This window comes from Geotrypetes seraphini, chromosome 3, assembly GCF_902459505.1.
Source record: "Geotrypetes seraphini chromosome 3, aGeoSer1.1, whole genome shotgun sequence".
Lineage (NCBI taxonomy): Eukaryota > Metazoa > Chordata > Amphibia > Gymnophiona > Dermophiidae > Geotrypetes > Geotrypetes seraphini.
The window spans coordinates 87,382,520-87,409,968 of NC_047086.1; the positions used below are offsets into that span (position 1 = coordinate 87,382,520).

The 27,449-nt window shown below is 45.8% G+C and overlaps 1 protein-coding gene across 4 annotated transcripts in view; it reads right to left on the reverse strand.

Annotated features, from left to right (window-relative positions):
- Positions 1-26,205, reverse strand: part of KIDINS220 (kinase D interacting substrate 220) — a 306,588-nt gene extending 280,383 nt beyond the window's left edge. For 3 of the 4 annotated variants that reach the window (XM_033937373.1, XM_033937372.1, XM_033937370.1), the window contains exon 1: positions 26,078-26,205. The gene's annotated coding sequence lies outside the window, so the exon portion shown is untranslated. Of the gene's footprint in view, positions 1-12,078; positions 12,164-26,077 lie in introns of those variants that run through there. The other variant, XM_033937371.1, reaches the window with a different exon arrangement.
- Between the last annotated feature and the right edge of the window lie 1,244 nt (positions 26,206-27,449).

The following is a 27,449-nucleotide window of genomic DNA, read 5'->3' on the forward strand; positions in this document are numbered from 1 at the left end:
CTAGACCTCTGGTTGGGGACTACCTGGAAGACTCGGGTATGCCCAAGTTAAACAGATTTAGAAATTGAATCCCTGAATACCCCCATTACTATTAGAGAATTGCAGAGGGTGATTCAGAACCAGCGGAATTATTCTGCCCCAGGTCCAGATGGCTTTACAGTTGAGTTTTATGAATTGCTGTCCTCTCAGATTGGTATGCCCTTGCTTGATTACTATGTTCATATTATAGATAGGGGGAAGATTTCCCACTGGCGCAAATGAGGACTTGATCACACAGATTTTGAAACCTGGTAAAGAGGCAACTTCTCCTGATTCATATCGCCCTATCTCACTACTTAATATTGACATCAAAATCTTGGCCAAGATATTAGCTGACAGTCTTTCCCACCTTCTCCCTCAATTAATAGGACCAGAACAGGTGGGTTTTGTGCGAGGTAGGCAGTCGGTTCAAAACGTCCGTAAAGTGATACTAGCAATGGCTCATACACAAGCTCAGGACATTTCAATGCTGTAAGTCAATTCAGATGCAGTACGAGCTTTTGATCAAGTGGACTGGACATATCTGTTTGGGGTGCTGGACTATTTAGGGGTGACGGGTTGGTATACGCAGGCGTTACAGATTTTGTATAAGTCCCCGGTGGTGCATTTATTAGTCAATGATACTGTAACGGGTAGCTTTCCGATAGGACGAGGCACTAGACAGGGATGTCCACTGTCCCCCCTCCGTTTTCTGCTATATTTAGAGCCTTTTTTGAGAACGATATCACAGGATCCTGCTGTAACAGGGGTAGCTTTTGCAGCACAGAAGGTAAAGGTATTGGCATTTGCCAACAATTTAATTTTTACTTTGACTCAGCCACATTCTTCCCTTACAAATCTTATGCAATCCCCTGAAGAATTTTGATTCTATTCGGGATTTGCGTTGAAGTATTCCAAATCCAATAACTTAGCTATTCCGACTACATCACAAGACACATGGGAAGGTGGATTCCCCTTTATGTGGGCCGTGACGGTGATAAAATATTTGGGCGTGTGGTTACCGTGGGATATGTTTACCATGTATGCTTGCAATGTTTCCCCGTTATTAGAGGAGACACTGCAGCTGCTCAAACTTTGGATTACTTTTCCATTATTGGTGGTGGGACACGTGGCATTGTATAATATGGTGCTCTTTCCAAAATGGTCATAAAGATTTTAGGTTTTACCACTTTTGTCATCACATACCCACCATGTCCAACTCACCAGAGTGCTACAACGCTATGTATGGTGGGGCAAGAGACCATGCATGACATTTGTTAGGGCCTGTCTATCCAGGGAGCGGGGAGGTTATGGGCTGCTGAACATTCGCTGGTATGCGATGGCATTCTAGATGAGACATATTAATGATTGGTTTAGAGGTACATCCTATTTTTCTGCTACTCTAATGGAACTCTCACTGTTATCTCCATATCATATTAGCTACTTGTTGCATGCATCAACCCCCGGCTCTCCATTCCATGGTAGCACATTACCCTATATTTTCCCTGTGAGACGGATGAGGCGATGGGTTTGTGGATGTTTACATTTGTCACCTATGGTTAACTCCATATTTGTTGATTCAGAGCAATTGTGATTTTCTACCAGGGTTACAGAGTTCACCTTTTCAGAGGTGGGCAACCCTTGGATTACATTACATCTTCCAATTGTATTCGGAGGAGGGGAGCTTTGCCTCCTTTGCTTCTCTACAACGCACGTTTGGCTTACCTGAGATGGATATGTTTGCCTATTTTCAAATTCGCCATTATGTTCACTCCCTGTCTGCTTGCCATTTAACGGAGGACTGCCGAGAGGCTTTATCAGAAATGTTTAGTCTGTCTGCTCAACAACTGATTCCATTGAGATTTCACCATGTGGGATTACGAGACTGTCAACTGGGCACCAACTTTGAGATCTTAGCAGCAACTTGGGCAGAGGATCTTCAATGTACTCTTACTGCTCAACAAGTGCGGCAGGTGCTGAAAAATTTGAGGAAGTTGTCCTCCAACATACTGCATTGGGAACTGCAACTTAAGTTTATTCTCCGTCTTTAAATTCCACCCATGCGAGCTTACCAGATGGGCATTATGCCAGTTCATAATTGTCCTAAATGTGATCAGAATCATGCCACACTGGGTCACATGTTCTGGTCCTGCCCTCATATCACTCCGTTTTTGAATCATTTGGGCTAGTACACCACATCTATTTGGGGCAGGGGATGGATGGCAACTCAAGAGCACTTTTTGGATTTTACCAAATAGCGTCCCCTAAGCCTAAAAGATTGACTGCTTTTGTGATACTACTCGAGTGATACTACTAGGCAAAAAGGCCATCCTGTCACATTGGTTGTCTAATGAGCCACCGACTTATAGTCAATAGAGATCGTTGATGATAATTCATGCCTCTTTGGAACATAGGCAATTTACGGATCTTGCCACTGGTCCTGGCCATTGCTTTTGTCTGATTTGGGAAAACTTCTGGATGGATCTCACTCTTCACCCTCGGAGTCGACTCTTGAATTTATGACTTTACTTGTTTGCAGCTTATGCTTACGAACTGGTTCTGTGCTAAGAGATAAGGGGGAGGGGATTACACTGTGCAGATACCAAAGAAAATTGTTATACTCTGTTTGATATGTTTGCGTGCACTTTGACATTCAGTAAATATATTTAAACATAAAAGATGAAAAAGAAACAGGTTATGTGAAGCCTAAAGTAGCTTAGGTCGTTGCATGATAGGGAACTGGCTGATTGGGCTTATTGAGGGTTAGGAAGTCGCCAGCAGTGTTTCCCTAGAGATTACCCTGAGAGCTCTGGTAGCTCTTCTGTAAGGTGAATAAAGGTCAGTGTTCTAAGCTCACCGACTCAAATAAGAAAAAGTAATGTAAAATAGAAGTGGTACTTTCCAAGACAGGAAATGAAAGTCAAAAATAGCAGAGGTTAGAATCCTTGAATGCATCCATTATTGTAGAAACAAATGGATGCTCAGGGAGAGTGTTATGGCTAAAAGGAAATATTGGAGGAACTGACAGCAGTGAGCTTAAATATGAGCCATAAAAATCTAACTTCAGGTTCAACTGAGATATGGAGTTGGATCACTGGACTGAGAGACATGAGCGCTAAGCATGACAACATAGAATCTCTCCTTAGCTTAGTTAAACAGGAATAGTAAGAGAATGACTAGGAATTTAGATGCAACTGGTGAGGGATTATACTAGATAGTCGAACAAAACCAACAGAAGCAAAATAATCAAACACTGGATGGTTTCTAGTACCAGGTAGGATAGTAGAAATTGGACAGAGAAGGAGACGTCCTTCTGACTGCTGAATTCAGAGAGTGAAGGTTTTATGAAACAGAAAATCTCGGTTCTGAGTGAACCGGAAAAGGAAAATAAATGTTTCTCTTTTTTTTTTCCATACTGTTAAAAATACATAGAAACATGATAGCAGATAAAAGCCAAATGGTCCATCCAGTCTGCCCATCTACAGCATCTACTATCTCCTAATCTAGTATTTGTGAGTCACACAAACCTAAACAGGCTTTACGTGACTTGAAAAGGAAAAGGATAGAATGGGCAAGAGGGGATGTAAGGAGGAAAGGGGGGAGAAAGGAAAACTAACTGTATTAAGCAAAAGAAAAGGTGCGTATGGTGATCTTATAAAATTAATTATCAAAGAGAAGAGGTTTTCCATTTTTTCCGGAATTGGGCGTGGTTGGCTTCTGTTGTTATCGTCTCTGCGCAATCATTCCAGATTTTGACTCCCAGGAAGGTGAACATGGATTGGAAAATTCTTCTGTACTTGAGGTTTTTCATTGAAGGGAGGTTCAATTGGATCCTGTTAAGTAGTCTGCGAGAGGCGGACCATGCGTCGGATAGGAGCTTGATGAGAGGGGCAGCTGAGTTTCCTTAGATTATGATGCAGGATGATCTTCTCCTCTCCCTATATGCTTGTCCCAGTTTTTGTCTCCACCTGTATTGGGAGCCTATTCCACTCATCTACCACCCTTTCTGTAAAAAAAATATTTCCTTAGATTACTCCTGAGCCCAAAAAGGTGGAAGAATGATGGTAGCTAGTTGTCGGTCAAGTGGAGTATGAGGAACAACCTTGCAATTAGAGGGTGAAAAATAGTTGTTGAAGCCACAAGTTGGGTTTGTACCCATGGCAGTAAGCACTTAGATAGTGTTAACAACTTCTGGAGTAACTTTCTATCCATCGGCAGAAATGCATATCAGAATGTGTTTGTGCAACCTAGAAGAAAATCATCCTCCAATAGCTATGAGGAAAGTAATATGAAGGAGAACTGAAGCAACGTGAGACTCAAAGAGGTCCTTAGGAGGAATTTCCCAAGGGGAGAGGATCTGGTACCAGGTGGTGAAATGGAAAGCCCACTAGCACAGTGGGAAAAAAGTACTAAGCTTGTAGAAATACAGCCATGAGAAAGAAGCAGGGCAAGATCATTCACTGCCCGCTATGGTAAAAGGGAGTGCAGATATTGTTGTGTGGTGATATAATACAGTACAATGAATAAAAAAGACCAAAAGAGAAAACCTGGAAGAGAAGAATAAGCTGGAACTCTGGAAGAGCAGTGCCAATTACTCACTGTGTGCTTGGGAAGTCCCAGACTATGGAGGAGGCTCATACACATACATTGATGAATTTTGCACGAGAGCAGTATGTGGAAGATACATAGTAGAACACATCTTTATAACCTCAGACCATTGCAAGAACAGAATCCACTGCAGAGATAAAAGCATGCAAACAAGGCATATGCATATTAGACACCAGTTGGTGTAACAGGGTAATTGAAATCCTGTGTAAGACTAAACAGTGCAAAGCAGAATTTGTTTGTTTGGTTGGTGGATGGGTTAGCCCAAGACTGAAAGGGAGTTAATCAGAATCATTGATATAAACCAAGTACTAATCCTGGAAGTTCCATTCACAGTATGATTGCTCTGGGAGAAATGTATTTGAGGAGATGAGATTCCTATTAGATAAGCTTCAAGAAAGAAAACTTTGTAGTGGACATGAAGGCCAGCATTGATGTCACAGTGGAAGATGACTTCCATTGGTCCAAGAGGAGGCAGAAAAGCAAAATGATAGGTATGCATTGCAGAGGCACATCCAAAACAATGCACCCATGAGTGGCACTGGAAAGTGCGTGTAGAACCTGGTTGAACCTGTTGAGCAGTTCATTGATGACAGGCATGCTTCTGCTGATGACAAAGAAGCTGTGCATAGTCTCCTACACATTGTCACCAAAAAGTAATTCTTCTGAATATGGAATAGGTGCTAGGCAATCATGGACACTGATATCAAAGTCAGGGATGTGGAGCAAGATGAGATCTGAAGAATCTGGTAGCAGATAATTCAGGCTCAGGGAAAGTGTATTGAGAGGTACGAGTCCAAGTGAGGAATCTCAGAGAGTGTCCTGTAGAGCAGTGTTCTTCAACCACCAGTCCACGGACTGCAGCAGGTCCACAGAAATTTCCTGCCGGTCCACAAGGCCGGCACATGCATCGGGCCTGAAACAGTGTTTCAACCGCCGGTCTGCGGTGCAATTGATGCAGTGTTATCTTCTAGCCGGCTCCCTCTTCCTCACTTCCACAGTGCACAAAGCCACAGGCAGCGGGTCCTGCGCATGAACCCTTCTCTCTGACGTCGGAACGTCAGAGGAAAGGCTTCTAGATGAGGCATGAGACGCGTGAGGAATTACTGCCCGCGACTTTGTGCACTGTGGCAGTGAGGAAGAGGGAGCCGGCCAGAAGATAACACCGGGGGCGGCATAAAACAGCCAGGCGGGAGCAAGCCAGGAGGTACAGCATGGAGGGAGGGAGACAACAAAGATAGGGTGAATAGCACAGTTACTTACCGTAACAGGTGTTATCCAGGGACAGCAGGCATATATTCTCACATGTGGGTGACGTCATCTACGGAGCCCCAATGCGGAAGCATTTTCAAGCAAACTTGATTGAAGATTTAAGTTTGCTCTGCTGCTCCACGCATGCGTGCCTTCCTGCTCCACTAGGGGGCGCATCCCCTTGTGGTCTCCAGTTCATTTAACTAGCAAAGAAGCCAACCTCGGGGAGGTGGGCGGGTTGTGAGAATATATGCCTGCTGTCCCTGGATAACACCTGTTACGGTAAGTAACTGTGCTTTATCCCAGGACAAGCAGGCATGATATTCTCACATGTGGGTGACCTCCAAGCTAACTGAAAAGGGATGGAGGGAAGTTGGCAATTTAGGCAAATAGATTTCGCAAAACCGATTGGCCGAACCGGCCATCGCTCCTGGACAGAGAGTCCAGACAGTAATGGGAGGTGAAAGTATGAACCGAAGACCACGTGGCAGCCTTGCAGATTTCCTCAATAGGTGTGGACCTGAGGAACGCTACGGAGGCTGCCATCGCTCGGACCTTGTGTCCCGTTACTCGACCATGCAGTGCGAGACCAGCCTGAGCGTAGCAGAAGGAGATGCAATCGGCCAACCAGTTGGACAAGGTGCGCTTGGAGACTGGGTGACCTAACCGGTTTGGGTCGAAGGACAAAAACAATTGTGGGACTTTCCGGTGTGGTTGAGTGCGTTGGAGGTAGAAGGCCAACGCTCTCTTACAGTCAAGAGTGTGGAGCGCCACCTCTCCGGGATGAGAGTGGGTCTTGGGAAAAAACACAGGTAAGACAATGGACTGATTGAGATGAAAATCAGACACTACTTTAGGCAAGAACTTTGGATGAGTGCGGAGTACCACCTTGTCTTGATGGAATATCGTGAAGGGTGGGTCCGCCACTAGAGCTTGTAGCTCACTAACCCGCCGAGCGGAAGTGAGCGCAAGCAGGAAAATCACCTTCCAAGTGAGGAATTTTGGATGGCATTTGTCTAGGGGCTCAAATGGAGGTTTCATTAGTTGAGCCAGAACCACGTTAAGGTCCCAAACCACCGGAGGAGGTTTGAGAGGAGGGTGGACATTCAGAAGACCCTTCATGAAGCGAGAGACTAGGGGGTGGAGCGAGAGGGTTTTCCCTTCCAGGGGCTGATGGAAGGCTGCAATCGCACTGAGGTGTACTCGAATGGAGTTGGTCTTTAGGCCGGAGTGAGATAATTGAAGTAAATAGTCAAGGACCAGGGGGACGGGGACCGACACCAGGTCCTGGCTGTGAGAGGAGCACCAGGCTGAGAATCTGGTCCACTTTTGGGAGTAGCAGGTTCTCGTTGAGGTCTTTCTAGAGGCCTCCAATATCTCCTTGACTGATTGAGACACGGGGAGAGAAGTCAGGGGGAAAGAAACCAAGCATTCAGATGAAGAGATTGAAGATTGGGATGTAACAGCGAACCCTGACCCTGTGATAGTAGAGAGGGAAACCGAGGCAGAGGCAGTGGATCTCTGACACTGAGTTTAAGTAGAAGGGAAAACCAAGGCTGGCGTGGCCAGCGAGGAGCAATCAGGATCAGGGTGGCTTGTACTGTTTTCAGGTGGACAAGCGTCCGCAGGATCAGAGGAAACGGCGGGAACGCGTACAGGAACCTTCCCTCCCAGTCGAGGAGGAAGGCGTCGGCCTCGAGACGGTCCGGGGAGTACATCCGGGAGCAGAAGAGAGGCACTTTGTGATTGTGGGGGGATGCGAACAGATCTATTTGAGGTGTCCCCCACTGTTTGAACACCTTTCGTAGGGTTTGAGAGTGCAGTGACCACTCGTGTGGCTGGAGGAGGCGGCTGAGTCTGTCCGCCAGACAGTTTTGTTCTCCTTGTATGTACACCGCTCGAAGGAAGGTGTTGTTGGAGATTGCCCATTTCCAGAGGCGCAGGGCTTCCCAACAGAGGGACCAAGACCCTGTTCCTCCTTGTTTGTTTACATAGTACATTGCTACCTGGTTGTCGGTTCGGATGAGGACCACCCGGTCGTGGAGCAGATGTTGAAAAGCTACATAGATAGATGGCCCGGAGCTCTAGCACGTTGATGTGACAGCGGCGGTCTTCCGCTGACCACATCCCCTGCGTGCGTAGGCCGTCCAGATGGGCTCCCCAAGCGTACTCTGACGAGTCCGTGGTGAGAACCTTGCTGTGATGAGGGGCGAGGAAGAGTAAACCTTTGGAAAGATTTGAAGAGTCGGCCCACCAGCGGAGCGATCTTTGCAAGGAAGGAGTCACTGTCACGGGACGGTCGATCGGGTCCCAGTCTTGACGCCATTGAGAGGCCAGGGTCCATTGAGGGATTCTCAGATGGAGGCGGGCGAAGGGTGTGACATGGACGGTGGAGGCCATGTGGCCTAGGAGAGTCATCATCTGTCGAGCTGATACCGAGGTCAGCAGAGAGATCCTTCGACTCAGACTTACTAATGCCTCTAGGCGCGGAGGGGGGAGAAAGGAACGGAGGCGAACCGTATCCAGCGTGGCCCCGATGAACTGTAGGGACTGCGAGGGGCGTAGTTGGGATTTTGGGAAGTTTATTTCGAACCCCAGACTTTGTAGGTAGGTAATAGTCTGTTGGGTCGCTGAGATAACCCCTTCCCTGGACGGGGCTTTGATCAGCCAGTCGTCCAGGTAGGGGAATACCTGGAGGCCCTGGGAACGTAAGGTTGCTGCGACCACCACGAGGCACTTGGTGAAGACCCGAGGTGATGATACTAGGCCGAAGGGGAGGACTCGGTATTGTAGGTGCCAGTCCCCTACCTGAAAACGCAAGAACTTGCGGTGAGCGGGATGTACTGGTACATGTGTGTACGCCTCCTTCAGATCGAGGGAGCAGAGCCAGTCGCCCTCGTCGATCAGGGGGTAGAGGGTCGGTAGGGAAAGCATCCGAAATTTTTCCCGTACTAGAAATTTGTTGAGGCGTCTCAAGTCTAGTATTGGGCGTAGGTCTCCCGTTTTTTTCGGTACCAGGAAGTAACGGGAGTAGAAGCCCTTCCCCCGTTGGTCGGGGGGAACCTCCTCCACTGCCCCGAGGTGAAGCAGGTCTCGAGCCTCGGAGAGGAGTAGGGGTAGCTGCGTCCGGTTGGAAGGGCAATTCCTTGGGGGGTTGTCTGGAGGAATGGCCCGAAAGTTGAGAGAGTATCCTGATGAGATCACGCCAAGGACCCATGCGTCCGACGTGACTTGTTCCCAGCGAGGGTAAAAGGCTTTGAGGCGGCCCCCGATGGGAAGGAGGCCTGGGACTATGGTGAAGGGGGCCCGCCCCCTTCCGCGAATCCCGTCAAAAGGACGGGGATGGTTTGGAAGTCGCAGGCGGTTGGGACTTGGGCATGGCCCGGTGGTGGGCTTGCGGACGCCTGGGTGGAGGCCGCGAGAAGAGAGGGGTGGATTTTTGTGGGTAGCGGCGTGCAGGGGCCCTGAACGGCCTGGGCGCGGGCGGTTTAGGTTTTTGCCGGACGAGGGAGGCAAACGAGCGTTCGTGTTCGGAGAGGCATTTTATAGCCGCCTCGATCGTGTCGTCGAACAGTTCTTTTCCCACGCAGGGTAGGTTAGCCAACCGGTCCTGTAAGTTGGGGTCCATGTCGACCAGGCGCAGCCAAGCTAGTTGGCGCATGGCGATAGCAAAGGCTGCCTCTCTGGAGGAGAGTTCGAAGCCATCGTAGGCCGCGTGGAATAGATGGAGGCGCAGGTTGGAGAGGGACTCTAAAAGCAGGTCAAACGCTCCTTGGCGGGAGGCCGGTAGGTCAGTCTCAAAGGCTCTCAATAGTCCAATGAGGTGTTTGAGGTAGGATGTGAAGGTGAAAGTGTAGCTTTGCACCCTAGAGGCCATCATGGCATTTTGATATAGTCTCCTGCCGAACTTGTCTAGGGTTCGGCCTTCTCGGCCTGGGGGGACCGCGGCTGAGACCCGGGATGGGTGGGCCTTTTTCAAGGAGGATTCTACTAGCAGCGACTGGTGGGAGAGCTGTGGTTGTTCGAATCCCGGGTAGGGTACTGTGCGGTACTTGGCCTCCATTTTGGAGGGTACGGCTGTGACCATGTAGGGGGTCTCCAGGTTCCTGAAGAAGGCCTGTTGGAGTACCGGGTTAGGCGGTAAGCGGAGGGACTCTCTGGGCAGTGATGGCATATCCAGCTCCGCTAGGTATTCCTTAGAGTATCTGGAGTCGGACTGGAGGTCTAAGTCCAAAGCGTGGCCCATGTCATGGACAAAGCGAGTGAAGGATGGGCGAGATGTTCCCGAGGCCCCGTGCGGGGTCGGTGAACGAGACCTCCGTCGGGTGGAGAAGGATGGGGAGGCTTCCCTCGAGTATCGAGGTTCCTGCTCCGATCCACGCTCCGAGACCGGGGAAGTACTGTGAAAGTGTTCCGGGGTCGTAGATCTCCGACGTCTCGAGGAGCCCCTCGGAGACGATGTCGGGGTTCGAGGTACCGATCGGTGTCGAATCGGTGACCTCGACCCGGACTCCCTCGGTGAAGACCTACAACCTCGGGTCGGGGTCCCGGTCCGAGGGGGAGTTCGGAGGATGCGCGGGTTGGAGAGTGATAACTCAGCCACCCTTAGCGGTCCCGTACGAGGTGTAGGTGAACGGTCTCGTAGAGTGGGGGAACCCCGGGCCTTCTTGGAGGTACGGCGGTTCGAGGTTTCTGTCGTTTTAGCACGTTTTGCACCGCGGCGGTCTGTGGAGGGAGAGCGCCTCGGGTGCCTCGGTGAGGAGTCCGAGGAGGATGGAATGCGGCGAAGCTTGCGCGCTTTTCTTCGAGGTGGCTCGACGCGAGGCTCAGGCTGGTCTGGCACATGCGGGGTCGAGTTCGAGGCCGGTTGCAAATGGGCCATTGCAGCGGACAGCTCCGACAAGATCATCGCTCGGAGTAGGTCCTGGAAAACGGGCACGGACAGCATCGAGGGCATGTCCACTGCCTCGGTGCACTCCACCGGGGGCGACCTCGTATCAGAGTATTCCCGTGTGGTGGAGGCACGGCCCGAAGGCTTGGAGGGCTTCTCCGGGGCTGTAAGCATGGGATTTCCGCCATGCGTCGCCGGTGTCCCCGAGGCCGGTTTCTTTGCTGGTACAGAACCTGAAGAGGGAAGAGGGGACTTACCCGGAGCCGAGGTTTTCTGTTGTCCCGAGGACTTCGGGTTAGAGTCTCAAGGCGATGCCGAGGTATTCGGGTCCGAGGTCAAGGCCGGGGCCGACCTCGAGGCCGAGGTAGAGGGTTGGTCCGGGGCGAAAAGATCCGCCATGCGGGCTTTCCTTCGACGGAGGGCCCGGTTCTGGAAAGTAGCGCACTGGGGGCAGGAGTCGGTTGGATGAGCGGCCCCCAGGCAGAGGATGCACCGGCGATGCGGGTCTGTGATGGAAAGAAGCCGCTCGCACCGGGAGCACTTTTTAAAGCCGGTCAAAGGCCGGGACATAGAATCGAAACTGGCCGCGCCTCGAATAGCCACGCGGCCACGGGGACCCGGAAGCCTCCGGGTCGGTGAAAAACGAAGCAGGAACAGTTGAAACAAGGAAAACTCGCGCACAGCAACTAAATCGAGAAAAACAAGAAAAAATCGCGGTGCTAGAAGGCAGTTGGGGCAGAGCCTGAAAAAACACGTCTTCTAGGCTCAGCGGAAAATTTTGAACTGGAGACCACGAGGGGATGCGCCCCCTAGTGGAGCAGGAAGGCACGCATGCGTGGAGCAGCAGAGCAAACTTAAATCTTCAATCAAGTTTGCTTGAAAATGCTTCCGCATCGGGGCTCCGTAGATGACGTCACCCACATGTGAGAATATCATGCCTGCTTGTCCTGGGATAAGATTTTATTTTCCAATTTAATGATTCAATTGTGTCAATTTTGAGAATGAAAGGAAATGAAAAATATAATAATAATAGAAAGAAAAGTGCCTGTAGGAGATATGAGGAAGTAACCCTTCCAGAGCTATGTTGCTCAAGAGGGTAATCTGATATCCTTTGGCACTGTAGTTGCTATTGTACAGTACTGGATTACATGCGATATCGGTATCGGGTACCTTAGAGGGAGCACTGGTAGGGACAGTTGGCCCTTTTGTCAGCTGGGAGCAGAGGTAAGCAACAAGAATCTTAAAATATACAAATTCTGAGTTACATACAAGTCTGACTTAAAAACGTAATTTGTTTTTAACCCGGGGACTACCTGTATTCAGTTGCTTTGGTACAAACTGAGGAATTGCAGCACAGCCCACCAGGGAAGGAGACATAGCCAAAGAAAATGATTGATGCCTTCTGCAAAAACACGCAGTTTGGGGGTAAATACCCAGCTTTTCAGGACCTCTACACCTGTCTACAGAAAAGAAGATTATCAAGATAAGAATCTAATCTTTCTATGTTCATAACATTTTATGAACCAACTTCAAGATCTGCTGAATTAAAAAAGTTAACTGTGCCAGTGCCTGAGTTTCAGCGCTCTTTGATTAACAAAGCAGTAAATAATACTGTGTAGAGAAATGAGGAGCATTTCAGGAGCTTTAACAAGCATGCTACACACCACAGAAGAGAGAAAGGAATGCTTTGTTGAAATATGAGAGTTAATAATTAAACCAACAGTGCCCTCTACTTGCAGCATACATTTGTATTTGCCAGACAAGAGAAAGCATTAAAAAGAGAAAAAAATTATACTTTCATTTTTTTTCTCTTAACATATTAACAAGTAAGAAATTGTTTTAGTTTGAAGACCAAGAAAAAGTGATGGCAAGTCTCAGTCTTCTTAGCATCTGTTTTATTTAAAATTAAATAGAAACTGAAGGCTTAGTTTTAAAATTGAATAGGTAGCCCTAAGCATCATCAAAAAGCAGTGGAAAAAAAACGAATAAATACCAGCTTTTTCAATTAAATGTATTCCTATTTTCAGCACTTTTAAAGTTTCCTTTATTTTTCTGCAGCTCACAGCCTAGGCCTGAACTCCCGGTCAGGATCATCTTTAAAAAAATTAAAAGCACACACATTTTTAAAATGGAACCACCTGATTTCAGCTTTTTTTTCCAGCTATGTCCCTGAAGCCTCACAGAAGGTTTAAGTGCTCACGGTGGAGTGGGACCATGTCTGTGACTAATACTCACAACTGGTGCCCACTGTGCCTTGGCCCTTCAAATGCAGAAATAAAAGAAACACACAACACAGAAGAGTCAAAAGACCCTGTGTGAAAAACCTTTTGGTGCACCATTGGAAACAGTCCCTATACTATCAGGAGCTGTAACGGACACTGGGGATGCTTCAGCATCAAAGAGATCACTCCCTGCTTTGACATCTAGCATCAGTAGCACCTGACAGAGGGTCCACGAGAATTCCATGCCACCACCCTCATCAGCACCAAGGGATCATGATGTCGTACATCAAGCAGAGACCAAGAAGTTTCAAGTTTATTGGGATTTGTTATCTACGCAATATCATATATTTCAATGCGTATAACACATTCTATTACAAACTGGTACAAAAGGAAAAGGGGGTGAACTACAATTTTTAAGGAAAGAAAGAGAAACATTTAAGGAAAAACACATATGGTGGGATCACATAACCAGAATATAAAATAAAATATAGAATATTTTGGCGACCTACTCATAAAACTCATTAAAAACTAGGATTTAGTACTTATAGATAATGCTATCTATGCTTCGAAAGCGTCCTTGTACAAAAAGCTTTTAAGAGAGCGCTTGAATTTTTCAAAAGAAGGTTCAGTACGTAAATATAGTGGTAAATTGTTCCAGAGCATCAACACTATTTCTCTTCAACCGTGCATTGCCAGGAGCTTCAGCTCACCAGTATCACTAGTAACTAAGAAGCATCAGCGCTGAGGGCAACTCCCCTTCCGTTGAAGTGGTGCTGATGCATTGGTCTCCCCAGTGCTGGGATCCCACCTCTAATTCAGCTCCTTCATCCTTGCAAGCCATTTCCGTACTGCCTTTACCAATGCCTGTCCCTGAGGAGTGGTTCCAGGTCATGTTAGAAGAGGATATGGCAACAAAAACGTTGGTGTCAGACATAGTGTTGCTCCAGCCCATCTTGGAAACCTGATTGTCAGGCATTCATCAGAACCAGCATCGAGTGATCCAATGTTCCTCCCCAGCCAATCAGGGAAGGAAGTGACCTCCGAGTCCAAGAGAGGGCCCATACCTCTCACACAGAGCCTGGCCATGCATCCAGTGGTTCGAGGCAGGCACAAACTCAAATGTCTTATGAGAACTACTTTGCCGAGTCTGATACGGATCACTCCTGAGGATCTGAGGTGGAGCGCTCAGGATGGATACATTGGCCTCTAGCTGTGAAATGCTGGCAGCATCAGACGCTAGAATTTAGAAGCTTTGAAGAATGTTTTAAAAGGAAAGGCGTTAGAACTGAGAGCTACATTGGCGGGATCTTCATAAACATAAGTTTACGATCTATTCTAATTAAACTATTGCTAATGTTATCTCTAGTGATATATTTTAAAAGAAGTGCTGGCGATTTACTAACTATAGTTAAGACAAAGTATGAAAGGAGATTGTTTTTGAATAGATAAGTTTGTTTATTCAGTCAAGACTGCTGTGGACATTTCATTGCTTTTGCTTATATGTTTTAAAAGTTGGTGTTCATCCCTTGCTGAGGAGACAAACTTTTTAGGGATAAGATGAAGAAGGTCACTGATTAAACAGAAAAGAACAGACACCATCAAGTCCCTATCTCTGCCTACTCCGTCAGCATCCACTTCTTAGACCTTTTCATAAAGGTAGCTGGAAGGATTCTTACTATTCTCAAAGGTGTAGGTTCACATCCCTTGATCACCCTCCCCAGAGTCTCAGGTCCCATGCTTCTGCCCTCAGCAGCAGCGGGCCCAGAAGTCACAGCCTGCTCCCCAGTCACAACAGGGGGCAGGCTTTTGATTGGTTCTAGCACAGCATAGATGCCATAAACGTAGCCATCCCAGACGGACTACCAGTTGAAGTAAGGCTGAATTTTTTCTAAGCAAAGTGACCCCTTCTAACTCTCCAAGACTATTTAGTGTGAGCCTCTTCCAAATTGCCAACAGAGAGCACCATGACTCAGCTCTCAGCATCAAGTAGTACTTATCTCATATAGGCTCATGCAATCAAGCCTGTTCCACCAGGGGAAAGAAAAGAGGTGGATTCCATTCCAAATACTTCTTAGTTCACAAAAAGATGAAGGGATTTAGTCCCACCCTAGACCTAAGGGCCCTCAACAAATATCTGGTCGAAGAAAGTTCAAGATGATTTCCCTGGGCACCCTTCTTCCCAAGATTGAGGCAAGCAATTAACTATAATCACTTGACTTAAAAGTTGTTTACCCATATCCAAATATATCCCAGTCTCTGGAGATATATAAGATTTCAAGTAGGGAATCACCACTACCAGTATCATGTCCTGCCATTTGGCCTCACATCTGCTCCCACTTTTTACAAAAAAAGAGATAATTATTTTTTCCAGTAAACATGAATGATATGCTAAACCTTCGGGTAATCTGTCCATTCTCACAAGAATACTGTAGAAAGGTGTCAATCACGGCTTTTGAAACCACCTCCTTCTCCCAGGAATCTGCTGCCAAGAGGAGGCTACTCTTTTGGTCGAATGTGCTTTCAACAACACTGATGGTTGTTTGAAGCAGACAATGTAGGTAGAGGAGATAGCTGTCAAAATCCACTGGAAAATGGTGATCTTGAAGACTGATCTGCCTCAGGTTGACTGTTTGGTTAGGACAAAGAGATGGTCCAATAAAGAAAACTCATTAGTTACTTCCAGGTAATGCAAGAGAACTCTGTGGACATCCATAAGTTTTAAAGCTTTGTCTTTCTTCTTAGAACCCACAGTTGAAAGGCGAGTAGCCTGACTTCCTGGTTGATGAGAAATGCTGAAACCACCTTTGACAAAAAGAAAGGTACTGTATGCAAGGTCACTCCCATTTCCATGATTCTCAGAAACAGTTCCCTGCATGACAAAGCTTGCAATTCCGAGACTCTTCAGGCCAAGGTAACTACAACTAGGAACGCTGCTTTGATCGTAAGATCCATGAGAAAAGCTTCCTCCAAAGACTCATACGGCGCCCTCCAAAAACCCTCTAACATGATATTGAGATTCCATAAAGGATCGCGGATTGGCAACCTGAGCTTCAGGGCTCCTTTGAAAAATCTAATAATGGCTGGGTAAGCAGCTAGGGAGACTCACTTCTCTCAGCCTCTAAAGCAAGACAGGCCTGCCATTTGCACTTTAAGGGATGCCACTGCTATCCCCTTATCCAGGCCCTCTTGCAGGAAGGCCAGTACTGACAATACTGGTGCTTTGTTGGGCTCCAGATTCTCCTTATTACACCAGCGTTGAAAAGTATCCCACTCCTTGGCATATGCCAAAAGAGTAGATGGTTTCTTGACCTTCAGTAGCATGGTAATGACCACTTATGAATATCTTTTCTTGACTAGCATTGCGCTGTCTAGTGCCATACCATAAGACCGAAGCAATCAGTCCCGGTGTGACTAAGTCCAGATACACCTAGATCTGGAGACATTCATCCTCTGGGTCACCTGGGTCAATCTAGGGCCACGAGGATCACCCTTCCTGGGTTAGATGCTATGCAATGTACCACCCAGTCTATCAGGGTCCTTGGAAGAAACACAAATAGCTAAAAGGCATTTCCCACACAGGAAAGCTAGGGACCTCCCTCCACTTCAAAATCACTGAGCTCTGGAACAACCTTACCTCCCCTCTTCGGAACTTGAGCTCTCTCCAAGTTTTCCGCAAACATCTGAAAACCTGGCTTTTCTCAAAAAATGTAAGTTTCCCTCCAACTTAGGAATCAAGGAAACTTTTATATCTTGGCATCCCAAGTCCTCTAAATTTTCTTCACACTTCTACCTCTAACCCTCTGTTGTAGTTCCTTCCTATTTCTCCTACTGTAAACCACGTCGAGCTCTACGAACGTGGAGATGATGCGGTATACAAACCTAAGGATTAGATTAGATTAGATTAGATTAGCAGTATGGACTTTGGCCATGCTTGCACCAGGGTATCCAGCCCTGCACTTCCGGTCTCGCATTTTCAGCTGAAAAACCGAGGCACTTTCTTGTTGCATGCCATTGCCATCAGATCGAATGTCGGACACCCCCAATGTATGACAATATCTTGGAACGCCCTCAAGGCCAACAACTTCTCTCTGGGTCCAATGTCTGGCTGCTGAGGTAGTCCACTCACACATTGTCCACTCTTGCTACTTGTGCTGCCGTGATGGCTAACAGGTGCTTTCTGCTCTTGTGAACTGTAGTTTAGCCTCTAGTTGGAGCAATGTGCTTCTGGTGCCTCCCTGCCGGCTGACAAAGGCCACTGCTAACAAAGGCCACTGTCTGAAAATACTCTTTTGGCTTTGCCTTCCAGCACAGACTGTAGGTTTTGCAGAGCCAGACGGACCACTCTCCGTTCTAGCCTGTTTTAAAACAACCACTTCCGGGCAACCACTGCAGCGCGCCCTCCAACTGAACAGGCTGGTATCCATTGTCGGTGTGACTCAGGAATTGATCTGAAGTGGAATCCCTTTTGATAGAGACTGTGGGTGAAGCCACCAGCTTATGCTGTTGCAGGCTTCCTCTGTCCAGGGTAGAGGGACCTGTAGGGAATCTATCTGATGAGACCAATGAGAAAAAAATGCTTCCTGAAGTGGACACACATGTGCCCTTGCCCAGTGCACTACTTCTATGACAGCTGCCATCAAGCCCAGAACCTGTATATAGTGCCAAGCTGTAGGCACTGGCTACGACAGGAGGTTCTTAATTTGCCCCAAAGCTTCTTTTTGTGTGCTTCTAGTAGAAAATCTTGGCCTTCTGCCATGTTGAAGAGAACTCCCAGGTATTCCAAAGACCGAGTGAGAACCTAGTTGGCTCTTTCAAAAGTTTACAACCCAGCCCAGATTCTGCAAAGTTTGCACAACTGCCGTCACTGCTCTCTTTCTCCCTCTTCTTAAGAGGGGTGCTCTGATGAGTTAGTTGTCTAGATAAGGATGAACCAGCCAGCTGCTACCACCATCATCACTTTGGTGAACGTTCGGGGTGCCATTGGCAACCCAAATGGTAGCGCTGAGAATGGATAGCGATTCTCCAACACGTGAACTCTCAGGAAATTTCTGTGCTGGGAAAGCTGGAATGAGGAGATAAGCCTCCATCAAATCCAGGGCATTGAAACTCTCCAGGCTAGACCGCTGCAATAACAGATTTCACTGTTTCCATCCAGAAATGTAGAGCTCTCAGGGCTGCATTGACATATTTGAGATCCAGAATGGGACTCCAGTCGGTGGATTCTTTCTTGGGTATGACAAAGTATATAGAGTATCTGCCCAAGCAAGTGTGTTCTTCGGCTTGAATATCCAGCAATTTGTTTAACGTTGCCCAGACTTCGACCGCCTGATAAGGTCAGCCAGCCGGAGAATCCACTAACCAGTCAGACAGAGGGTATGCAAACTATCTTGTAACCTTCTCTGACAATATCCAAGACCCAAAAATCTGTCATTATGCTTTCCCAGGCATATTTTTGTTGCATCAGCCCTTCATGTGTTAAAGCTAGAAGGCAAAATATGGTACTTAGGAAACTGTTTTGAAATGAAAAAGGCTAAGTATACCTTCTTTGAAATTTCAGAGCACAGAAAACTAGAAAGTCCAGAGTTAGGACTTGAGAGTTGCACTGGGACAAAAATTTCATCCATCCCTGCCAATCCCCAGTGGAATGTAACCTATACCCGCAGCCCTCTGTTTCCTTCCAACCCCAACAGCTTCCCGTAGCTTTTTGAATAGTATTCACTATTTAACCAATGAATGTTTCAAGTCTCATTCAAGTACTCCAGCTGCTTCTCTCTCATTCTGGAGCCACCAGAGAATCTGACTACACTCTCACGGGAATCCTATGGCATCTTCTATCTCTGCGGGAATCCCATGGCAACCTCTTCCATATCTGTGGGAACCCTGCAAGTTCTACAGTATTCCCACAATCCCCATTCCTTTGCAGATCTCTAGTTAGAATAGAACGTAAGGTTAGAAAGTAATATAGAAATGCTTAGTGGAACAAACATTGGACACTCATTCTATAATCCTGTGTGTACATTTTTGAGTGACAGTGATATATATGCTAATTGGCAAATTAACTACTACTTAGCAACAACAACCAATAATATCAATTACTGTAATTAATTGGCACTAATATGAAGTCACAATTCTAAAAACTTATCACAGAAAATCTAAAGCATGTAAGTGCTAGGGGTGTGGACGTGAGAAGGGTACGAGTAAATCAAGAGTATATCCATCACTTATGCACTAAGATTCTAGAATACTGTCAGTTACATGCAAACTGCAAAATTTAGTCACAGTCATTTACACCAGTCATTGACATGGCATAGCTGGCCACACCTAAATGTTGGCACATAAATGATGCTTATGCAAGTATTCTACAAATGGCAATTATGCATATAATTGCCAATATAGATTTTGCACTTAGCACGTAGAATTCCAGTGCAATACAGATGGTTAGAAACATGGCAATAGAGGCAGGAAGGAATAGAAAAATAGAGGAAATGAAAAGCAGACTGTAAAACTCAGGTGTAGGAATGCAAAACTGAAGATGACCAGCAAAGGAAGGATTAGGTTCTTACCTCCACAAGGGTGAGCAGAGCTCCCATGAAACCTATTCCCGAGCTTCCAGGATTTAAGGGCAAGTTGGATGCATATCTTCTTGAAAGACACATTGAATAACTAGGTATTCGCCAGGGTAGACCTGGCTGGGCCTCCGCTTGTGCGGATCGCCGGACTAGATGGACCCATGGTCTGATCCGGTGCAGACATTTCTTATGTTCAAGTGTTAGAGCAGGCTGGCCAAGCAGGTGGGGTTTTTTTTTAAGTATGACCCTTCTGGCTTCAGACCCCCAAACATCTGGCCCTTCTCCCAAGCAGAGCTATCCCAGGACTACTGAGAACCTCTAAGCACAGGAAAGCCTAAAAAAAATATATCATATTAAATCCCAAAAATAAAAAAATCTAGGGCAGAGCAGATGAAAAGACATCTTCTCAACTTGCTTGCAGAAGTTAAGACTGAGGAGAGGGGGTGCTGCCCAGAGAGACAAGGGGGCGGAGAGAAAAAAGTGATTGATATCTTCTGCAAGCAACTTGCGAGTTGAAGTGCTTAATGATCCAAAGGAATCGTATGCTGTTTGCACAGGAATAAAAAATTGCAACAGTTGTCTATAGAGTGAATGAGAACTTCAGCAAGATGGTGAACTCTAAAATTTAAAAAAAGCAGAGACTTTGGGCGGCTGGGGGAGGAAGCACTGAAGAGCTGATTTAAGATAGTTGATTAATAGGGAATCTCCCGACTTTCACCCACAATTAAGATAATTTGCAGACTTCTATTAAACACTCACTCTGCGACATTACATTAATATATCCATTATGGACTCAATTCTATAAATGGCACCCAAATTTGGGCGTTGATAAAAATTAGCACCGTTTATAGAAAAGCATTCGGTGTCATGTCTGTGCCTAATTTTAAGCGCAAAGATTTACACCTAGTAAAACCTGGTATAAATTCTTGTGCCCTTTATTAGGCATGGATTGCCCTTATACTGTAACACAATGCATCACAAATGTGTGCTACCCGAGATTACAGGTGTGCCACGATATACCGGGGAAGGAGGAGAGGCGCCGGCTAACTACCTACAGGATGTGTCTCTCGTGGCAAGAGACATATCCTGTAGGCAGTCAGCCGGCGCCAGTGCCTCTCCTTCTCTCCACGCCTCTTCTCTTCCAGCACCCCCCACTGACAGCTCAGGAACCTGTCTGGAGGGCCTTTGCGCCTACGCGAATGTCGATGTAAATACATCACACATGTGCATGACATCATTGTGTTGACTTCTGTACACTTCCAGATACCTTTGAGCCGCAGCCACCATGTTAAGTGTGCTGCGGCTTCACAAAGTTTGCGAAACACACTAACACATGCAAATTCTAGTAATATCCATGACCCTCCCATAGCTACACCCATTTTCTGATCTGCACACAATTTAGCGCTGATAACTGTTCAATTAAATTGCGTACAGAAATTGAGTCCATGGCCAAATTTACATGCAGAATTTTGAGCACCATATTTAGAAATAAGATGTATATGGCTAGTATCAGCCAAACAAAAATTGAAACCATATTTCTAATGGGATCTGGGACCAAAAGATGTAAAATGGAGTCTTCCTTTCCAGGCAAAGTTGTGAAAGAAAACAATGACGTCAGCGGGAATCTTGTCGTGATCAAAGAACAAATCACTAAAATGCTTTCGGACAACAGTATTGATATTAAAAGATATTAAATAATTATATTTGTCAAAGTTAAACTCATAACAATTCACAGTTTTTGAAGGCAGAAATTGAACTCAAGCAGCACTTAAGTCACATGAAAGATGAGCCTCTCTCTGTAAGACAACAACCAAAATAGTGCTGGAGCTGCAATCTGCATTGAAGATTCAAATAATAAAAATAGACGCAATCATATCAGAATCCTGGGTCTTCCTGATGGTGGTGAGGGTAGTGATCCAATAAGTTTCATGGAAGAATTCTTGACAAAATTTCTGAAGCTAAGCTTTAAATATCCCTTTTAAACTGAAAGGGCATTTCATGTCCCTAATCATATGAATGGCTCTCAGAAAATGCCACAACCATTAGCAGCCAAAATTTTACAAACTGCTAAAGCAACCCAGTTGCCAAAGTGGAATGGTCATAATGTCTATATCCTTCCTGAGTTTGCAAAACAAACAGCGATTATACACAAAATATCCTTGTTCTCAGATCCAGGCTCAAAACAGATAAATGCAAGATATGGGTTATTATCTGCTCGCATGAAAGTCACATCAAACAATATAACTAACGCTGGGTTTTACTAAACAACAGTAGAGGTTTCTACTGCAGACCAGTGAGGTAAGTGCTACGACGATCATAGAATTCCTATAAGTGTTGAAGCACATACCTCGTCGGCCCGCAGTAGAAACCTCTACCACCATTTAGTAAATTGAGCCCTAAGACTTTTACACATCCAGCTGCCCTAGAAAAATTCATCCAGGATTAAGAATCCATAGCAATGATTACAACCTGAACATTTTAATTTACATAAAAACAGCTGGTCAATTCTTTTTATAAGGCTGTTTCTTTATATGCTTTACTGTTACCATATGGTAAGAACATAAGAACAGTCTTACTGGGTCAGACCAACGGTCCATAAAGCCCAGTAGCCCATCTAGGTCACTAGGAGTAGCAGCATTCCAAGCTACCGATCCAGGGCAAGCAGTGGCCTCCCCATGTCTTTCTCAATAACAGACTGGATTTTTCCTCCAGGAAATTGTCCAAACCTTTCTTAAGACCAGCTACGCTATCAGCTCTTAGAGAAAAAAAAAAAACTCTGTGGAGTGACGATGTTCCTAAATGGACTTTATTTGAAAGTGTCAAAGTTCCAAAGGTACACTGAAATCATCCACATAAAAATAGGTTATCCACATAAAAGCCTTGAAGGACCTAGTCCACTAGGGATACAGGACCCAACACGGTCCACGTTTTGACAAAAAGTCTTCTTCAGGGATCCCTGGGGGTCCTATAAAGGTGAGTACATGGGAAACAATTGTGTGGTGAGCCAGAAGTGAGACACTGCTTGATATTTCTATTTCTATTTTTGTTTCACTGTTCATTGCAATCTCAGTTGCTGATGTTTAATGTTACTACAATCATATTGCTTGTGTGTATAGTTATAACCAGAAATATTGGTTTTATAAATGAGCAATTTGAAATTGTGTCACTTAATGATAAATGAATGACACATCAATGCTATTAAGGAACAAAAATTGTACTTTATTTACAGCATTTATCTTAGAGAATGACAATGGGAGAATTTTTTCCCCATCCCCGCAGGAATTCAATTTCCCCCATCCCGTCCCCACGAGTTTTGTTGCTCTCACTGTCCCATTCCTGTAAGCTCTACCTTAACCAAACAAGCCTCGAATACTTATGATTTTAAAGTATTTGAGGCTTGTGCAGATGAGGACAGAGCTTGCAGGAATGGAGCAGGCACAGGAAAATAACTCGCTGGATCAGTACAATGAGTTCCCGCAGGGATGGGGAAAAGTTTATTTCCGTATCATTCTCTAATTTATCTGCCTCTTATTGCATTTCTGCAAGAATCACATGCATCTGATGTTCGATGCTGGCCAGCATTTTATGGGCTGCTCCTGCCAGCACAAACAGATGACAATCTAAATTTGTTTGTAACTTCCAGATACAGCAGTAAAAGGCTGCGCACATTCAATATTCTTAACACCTTATCCTGTTTTCTTAAACCAGAGGGTGTGAAGGCAGGCAAATGTACTTCCTGGTTGATGTGGAAGCTGGAAATCACTTTTGACAGGAAGGAGGGAGCCGTGCATAAGGTCACTCCTACAGCCGTAATCCTATGAAAAGGATTTCTGAAGGACAAAGCCTGAAATTTGACACTCTCCGGGCAGAGGCAATTGCCACCAAAAGCACCATCTTGATGGTAAGGTACATTATGGAAGCTTGGTCCAGAGGCTCATAGAGTGGCCTCACTAGTGCCCGTAGAACCAAATTAAGATTCCAAGTCGGAAAAGGCCAAAGCACTGGAGGGCAGAGCAGTAACACGCCCTTCAGAAATCTGGTTACATCAGGCTGGGTAGCAAGCATGCGTTTATTGATCCTGGGCCCAAAACAGGAGAACCCAGTTATCTGAACTCTCCAGCAGCCAACTGCTAGGTCCTTTTCCAGACCTTCCTGAAGAAAGGCAAGTATCACCAAGATCAAAGCCAAGCTCGGGTCTTCGCTCCTCTGAGTGCACCAAGTCTGGAAACACTTCCAGGCTTTTGCGTATGCTGCAACAGTGGACTTTTTCCTACACCTCATAAAGGTGGAAACTACTCCATTACTCTGCATACTCAAGAGTCATGCTGTAAGACCAAAGTGTTCCAGATCCTGAAAGTCACTTGGGCCCTGCCTGAGTAGCTAGGGATGACAGGGAAGTTTGAGACTTTGATCCTGCTGCAGACGAACCAGGTCTGCATAACAAGGGCGTTTCGGCCAGTCTGGCACCACTAGAATCACTCTTTTCTGTGCAGGATCAAGGCACACCAGGGGACGGCATATCATGGGCCACAGAGGGAAGGCATAAAAACAGATCCGTCTTTGGCAGGGGTTGAACCGAGGCGTCCAGATCTTCATTTCCCAGCTCACGTCTTTCACTGAAAAATCAATCCTTCTTCTTGTTTGTAGCTGATGCCATCAGGTCAAATGTCGGTCACCCCCACCGATGCATTATGCTGGTGACAAGGACCACTCCCCAGGACAAGGACCACTCCCCAGGATCCAGGGCTTCTGGCTCAGGAAATCCACTTGCACACTGTCCACTTATGCCACATGTACAGGCTGTCAAAATGGATACACTGCACAGCAGCCTGCCCTTTGGAAGCAGACTCTAGCCCTCAGAGTCTGCACTCTCCCGCAGCCAGAACTATCCCACTAAGGCGATCCTCTGCAGCACCGAAAGCCTCACAAACAAAAAGAGCAAAAAAGACTCAAATTTAAACATGAGCAGTAAAGACAAGCTGTCTCGTTTGTAAGAAGACAACTGAGGAGTTGAAGGACAGCCCAGAGGCAAGAGAGGAGAAGCATAAAAATATGCAAATGAAGCTTCCTACAAGAGTTCTCGCGAGAAGGGATCGACTACCTGAAGGTTTAGAAATGGAGTGTGTGTCGTACTAGAAATACAGATAATGTTCCTTCACACAGCTCTAACCCCGATATTTCAATCCTCCACCTTTTTCAAATGTTAGAAATATTTGATCTTCTTTCTAAATATACGGTTAACTAGTCAAAAACAGAATTAATGCCTCTAAATGTCTCATGTAATAGGAACAGAAGAAATATTATGTGAGCTATCATACAGTGCCCTAATCAGATTAAAAACTTAGGTATATTTGTGTTCTACTTGGGAAACAACAATACAATTCAGACTGATCTCCTTTACATTTAAGTTGGTGGGGTAGACATGAATCTATTAAGAATGTCATTCACACCAGGCCTAGTTTATCTTTTAAGTATGTTATCATTCCAATTTCTCAAGTCTTTTTTTTTATTGATAAAAAAAACTCTTACAAAAACTTTTTATGGGAAAGGATGGATTTCTAGAAACATACATATTTTATATAAAGGAAGTATATGATTGTGAAACAATTTGCACAAACACATCCAAGAAATGTAAAGACTCCAATTATTTATAGCTTCCCAATGATTATTTTGTTCATATAAGCCCACATCATCCTTCCTAATGCATAGTAACTGTCCTTTTTACCTTAAAAAATTCAAATAAAATTGTCGCATTAGTTTACAATTTAAAACCAATCTCTCATGATCCTCACATTTCAGCTTTACAAATTATTTGATCTCTTAAAACAGATGTAGTAGTAACATAGCACTACAAAATAAAGACTGGGTCTGGTTCTGGACTAAAACGATGACCTCTTTGACCTCTGCACCAATTTTGCAATCTCTATGTGTTTTCTCACATAAAAGACTTTGGGCACCAGTATAATAAATATGAAAGGCCAGATGGGTCAAATATCATCACTTGACAAAAAGCAGAATAAGAAATAGTTAAATTGTAGACTTTGAATTGAAAAGATGAACGATAGGAAGCAATATGAATAAAACCAACTCCCTTTCATTTATGGTGACACATTGATTTGAGACTACAAAGTCTAGCGGAGAATGAGAAGAATAGGGGTGAAAGCCATCTGCATACAGTATCCATACACAGATAACCAAGATACAGCCAAAGATGAGATTAGAGGACCTAAAAAAACAAATATATAATGGGAAGTAAATCAAAGAACCTTACGAGACACCTTCAATCCCAAATACGACAAAAAGGAGAAATTGCAAAGGTTGTTTCAAATGTAGCAGATCGGTCAATAATAAAAGGATAGATAACACTGTCAAGTGTTCAGTGAGCAGGAGAGAACTACAGTTTCTGTGGCGTATAAACCCCCGAAGATAATACAAACAGCCTACAGAGAATACCAAACCATACGCATTCACGCTCTCATAAGCCGAAATACTGATCGGGGATCTTTATCCCCAATTCCTACCATTAAACCCGAGGGCGCTCGCCACCAGCCTCAGCTTTCTTTCTCCGTCGCCCCGTCCTCTCTGACGCAATTTCCTGGGCTGGTTTTTTTTTTTTTTTTTTTTTTTTTTCTTCAAGCAAGATTAAATGCTACAGAAGAAAAGAAGTTACGTCAGGGGGCGGAGTCTGAAGAGGAGAGCGCGCGAGTGAGCGATACTGGGACTTGAAAGAGAGGGAGAGATGTGCGTTAGTTGTTGAATATCTGCTTCTTCCAAAAAAACCGCGGGTTTCCACCTCCTTGAATCTGTGCGTTGGGTCCGGGAACTACCCGGAAAGAAACGCGAAAACCAGTTCTTGGAAACCACCAGCGATACATGGCACATGTCATCACACGCTACCAAGGAGGGGAACCTCCCTGATCTGCCATCTCTCGCCCCCGTCCGCGACCCTGCACTTATCTCCTCAAGCCCCAAGGCCACATAAACCCTTATCTTCCAATTTGTCTTTGCGGTCGTTGGCGACAGACCCCCCCCCCCCCCCCCACACACACACACACACATTCTTCAGCGCCTGCCTCTGTTTGACACAGTCTGTTTCTTCCATGGTCGAACGCGAGAAGGAAAGGAGGTGTGGGGCCTGTGATATTCGACTTCAAAAGACAAGTTGGAAGGGAGTGGGTCCTGTCCGGTGAGCTGTTGAGTGTTTCCTTTTCAGTGCTATAGATAAGAGCCATGGAACGCCTTTTTGATTGGGGGTGCCCAAGCTCTGCCACAGACCCTGCCCCCATAAGAATTATAGAACATAAGAATTATCCCAGGACAAGCAGGCAGCCTATTCTCACATATGGGTGACGTCATCGACAGAGCCCCAATGCGGAAGCCTTCGACTTCCAAGTCAAAGCACATTTCCACTGTCTCTGTGGAACCTCCCGCCAAAGCAGGTGGTCCGGTTTCAGACGCGGATCTATCCTTGCCAGCTTCTTTCCAGACCATTTTAGAGCAGCAATTAATTCAGTTCCTCACTAATATGGGACCGAAGCTTGTTACTCTAATCCAGCCTGGGCATTCTGCAGACTCCCATGAGATCGAGCCTCTTCCTATGCCTCAGACTGAGACTACACACTCTATGCAGGGAGCAGAGTCTCTGGTCTGGCATCTAAGCACATAAAGCAAGGAGCAGATTCTTTGCAAGTGCCTCTACAGGAATCCTCATACTCCATACAAGGAGCAGAATCTTTGGGAGTGCATCAAGGTTCCTCATCAAGCCTCTGGAGCTTCGACCCACAGCTTCCAGCCCCATCCATTCCTTGGTGGCATCGACTGCTTCCATCTCCAGGGCAAAGTCTCCTCGAACTTCAAGATCTGCTTCCAAGCACCGTTCTCACCGATGTTCGA